Source organism: Micropterus dolomieu, linkage group LG20 (genome assembly GCF_021292245.1).
Source record: "Micropterus dolomieu isolate WLL.071019.BEF.003 ecotype Adirondacks linkage group LG20, ASM2129224v1, whole genome shotgun sequence".
Lineage (NCBI taxonomy): Eukaryota > Metazoa > Chordata > Actinopteri > Centrarchiformes > Centrarchidae > Micropterus > Micropterus dolomieu.
In genome coordinates this window covers 2,183,287-2,187,398 of record NC_060169.1, presented here as the reverse complement: position 1 = coordinate 2,187,398, position 4,112 = coordinate 2,183,287, and the positions used below count along the sequence as shown (strand labels likewise).

The 4,112-nt window shown below is 38.1% G+C and overlaps 1 long non-coding RNA gene across 1 annotated transcript in view; it reads left to right on the top strand.

Annotated features, from left to right (window-relative positions):
* The window catches only part of LOC123959092, a 3,151-nt gene extending 1,254 nt beyond the window's left edge, over nt 1–1,897 (top strand). The window contains exon 2 of the long non-coding RNA XR_006822214.1: nt 714–1,897. This is a non-coding gene — a long non-coding RNA (uncharacterized LOC123959092). The remainder of the gene's footprint in view (nt 1–713) is intronic.
* The last annotated feature ends 2,215 nt before the right edge of the window (nt 1,898–4,112 follow it).

Genomic DNA, 4,112 nt, shown 5'->3' with positions numbered 1-4,112 from the left:
GGACTGAGGACAGGTCTGAGCACAAGTCCGAGGATTGAGGAAGGACTGAGAATAGGTCTGTGGACACTGAGGACAAATCTAAGAACTGGTCTGAGGACTGAGGACAGGTCTGAGCACAAGTCCGAGGATTGAGGAAGGACTGAGAATAGGTCTGTGGACACTGAGGACAAATCTAAGAACTGGTCTGAGGACTGAGGACAGGTCTGAGCACAAGTCCGAGGATTGAGGAAGGACTGAGAATAGGTCTGTGGACACTGAGGACAAATCTAAGAACTGGTCTGAGGACTGAGGACAGGTCTGAGCACAAGTCCGAGGATTGAGGAAGGACTGAGAATAGGTCTGTGGACACTGAGGACAAATCTAAGAACTGGTCTGAGGACTGAGGACAGGTCTGAGCACAAGTCCGAGGATTGAGGAAGGACTGAGAATAGGTCTGTGGACACTGAGGACAAATCTAAGAACTGGTCTGAGGACTGAGGACAGGTCTGAGCACAAGTCCGAGGATTGAGGAAGGACTGAGAATAGGTCTGTGGACACTGAGGACAAATCTAAGAACTGGTCTGAGGACTGAGGACAGGTCTGAGCACAAGTCCGAGGATTGAGGAAGGACTGAGAATAGGTCTGTGGACACTGAGGACAAATCTAAGAACTGGTCTGAGGACTGAGGACAGGTCTGAGCACAAGTCCGAGGATTGAGGAAGGACTGAGAATAGGTCCGAGGACATTGAGGACAGCTCTGAGAACTGGTCTGAGGACAGGACTGAGGATACTGAGGACAGCTCTGAGAACAGCTCTGAGACAGTTTTGAGGACTAAGGACAGGTCCTAGGACTCTGAGGAAAGCTCTGAGGACAGATGTGATGACTGAAGACAGGACTGAGGACAGGACTGAGGACTGAGGGCGGGTCTGAGGACAGATCTGATGAGGACTGAGGGCGGGTCTGAGGACAGATCTGATGAGGACTGAGGGCGGGTCTGAGGACACTGAGGACAGCTCTGAGTACAGATCTGAGGACTGAAGACAGGTCTTTCTTAGAAACCTGTTTCCTTTATTAATGTTTTAATAAATAAAACATTCAGAATGTATTGATTAATGAGTGGACAAAGGTGTCCCAGGTGTGTTGAACGTGAAGCTGTAAAGATGAACTCTTACGTGTTCTTATGAAAAAACAAAACTGCCTTCAGCTTTATTTCATAGTAGGAGGCGGCTCGAAGCGTCCACAGCCAAAACCAAAGGAGAACGTTCTAGCAGTTTAAAGAACATTTTCCATTACAGTATCGAGCACTCAGAACCAAATTCAGGTCAGTTACGTAGATACAGGAACAGATCTGACCCCAGATCCCTGTTTGTTCAAGTGTTCATCTTTCTGATCAATTTGGTTTTAGTTTGTTACCTGATGCTTTAAAAGGTCGTTTCTCTTCATGATTGACAGCTGAGTCCTGCTGTGATTGGGTCATGGGACCTTGATGCTAGTATCACTGTGGTTCTCAGGACCATCAGCGGCGAGGACAAGCCACCTTAAGTCAGACCGGGACCTAGAGGTTGCTCTGATGTGGTGGATTTTATACTCACTTCTTTTTGCCTGATTTGATTTAAACCTGCACTCGCTGATATTTTGATTTGCAGATGAAACAGGTTGTGAACACAGCGTCACCACTTCCTCCAAAATTTCTCTGTGCAGTATTAAAACTCAAACATATGTTAGTGACAGAAACAGCAAACACAAATATTTCTGCTACACATTTCCAGTAAACGCTGTGTTTCACATGTGCATGTATGTGTTGTGATTAGATCCAGATATTGAATTTGCATTAGTGTGAATATGTTTCTCATTATAACAACATGATCGATGATGTTCGTAATCTTTCTCTTTCTAATTATAATGTGATGCTTTCTCGTTCCAGCGTCTTGTTTTTTGTCGTGATGGAGGCAACATACTGATGCACAAATGTTCTATATCATGTTTACATGATCTGCTTCTTCATTCATACAGAGCCAGAGTTACAGTCTGCTGAAGAAGGCCAAATCAACAGAAAGAACAGTTTAAGGTTTATTAGGAGGTGCGTTTAATGTAACTGGTGGATTTAATTTGATTTAAAGAAATGTTGGTGTCCGAACATCTATTTATTTTATTTATCTGCATAAATAAACATGAATAATACATCACACATCCTATAAAAAGCTGAAACATCCTTTAAATACCTGAAACAATCTTTATAAACCTGAAACATCTTTTATAAACCTGAAACGCCCCTTAAAAACCTGAAACACCCTTTAGAAACCTGAAACCTCCTTTATAAAGCTGAAACATCCTTTATAAAGCCGAAACATCCTTTATAAAGCTGAAACATCCTTTATAAAGCTGAAACCTCCTTTATAAAGCTGAAACATCCTTTATAAACCTAAAACATCCTCTATAAAGCTGAAACATCCTTTAAATACCTGAAACAATCTTTATAAACCTGAAACATCTTTTATAAACCTGAAACGCCCCTTTAAAACCTGAAACACCCTTTAGAAACCTGAAACCTCCTTTATAAAGCTGAAACATCCTTTATAAAGCCGAAACATCCTTTATAAAGCTGAAACATCCTTTATAAAGCTGAAACCTCCTTTATAAAGCTGAAACATCCTTTATAAACCTAAAACATCCTCTATAAAGCTGAAACATCCTTTAAATACCTGAAACAATCTTTATAAACCTGAAACATCTTTTATAAACCTGAAACGCCCCTTTAAAACCTGAAACACCCTTTAGAAACCTGAAACCTCCTTTATAAAGCTGAAACATCCTTTATAAAGCCGAAACATCCTTTATAAAGCTGAAACATCCTTTATAAAGCTGAAACCTCCTTTATAAAGCTGAAACATCCTTTATAAACCTAAAACATCCTCTATAAAGCTGAAACATCCTTTAAATACCTGAAACAATCTTTATAAACCTGAAACATCTTTTATAAACCTGAAACGCCCCTTTAAAACCTGAAACACCCTTTAGAAACCTGAAACCTCCTTTATAAAGCTGAAACATCCTTTATAAAGCCGAAACATCCTTTATAAAGCTGAAACATCCTTTATAAAGCTGAAACCTCCTTTATAAAGCTGAAACATCCTTTATAAACCTAAAACATCCTCTATAAAGCTGAAACATCCTTTATAAACCTGAAACCTCCTTTATAAAGCTGAAACATCCTTTATAAACCCGAAACCTCCTTTATAATTCTAAAACATCCTTTATAAAGCTGAAACATCCTTTATAAACCTGAAACATCCTCTATAAAGCTGAAACATCCTTTATAAACCTAAAACATCCTCTATAAAGCTGAAACATCCTTTATAAAGCTGAAACATCCTCTATAAAGCTGAAACATCCTTTATAAAGCTAAAACATCCTCTATAAAGTTGAAACACCCTTTAGAAACCTGAAACCTCCTTTATAAAGCTGCAACCTCCTTTATAATTCTAAAACATCCTTTATAAAGCTGAAACATCCTTTATAAAGCTGAAACCTCCTTTATAAAGCTGAAACCTCCTTTATAATTCTAAAACATCCTTTATAAAGCTGAAACATCCTCGATAAATTTGAAACATCCTCTATAAAGCTAAAAAATCCTTTATAAACCTAAAACATCCTCTATAAAGCTGAAACATCCTTTATAAACCTAAAAAATCCTCTATAAAGCTAAAACATCCTTTATAAAGCTGAAACATCCTTTATAAACCTAAAACATCCTCTATAAAGCTGAAACATCCTTTATAAACCTAAAACATCCTCTATAAAGCTAAAACATCCTCTATAAACCTAAAACATCCTCTATAAAGCTAAAACATCCTTTATAAACCTAAAACATCCTCTATAAAGCTGAAACATCCTTTATAAACCTAAAACATCCTCTATAAAGCTGAAACATCCTTTATAAAGCTGAAACATCCTTTATAAACCTAAAACATCCTCTATAAAGCTGAAACATCCTTTATAAAGCTGAAACATCCTTTATAAACCTAAAACATCCTTTATAAACCTGAAACCTCCTTTATAAAGCTTAAACACCCTTTATAAACCTGAAACATCCTTTATAAAGTTGAAACACCCTTTATAAACCTGAAACATC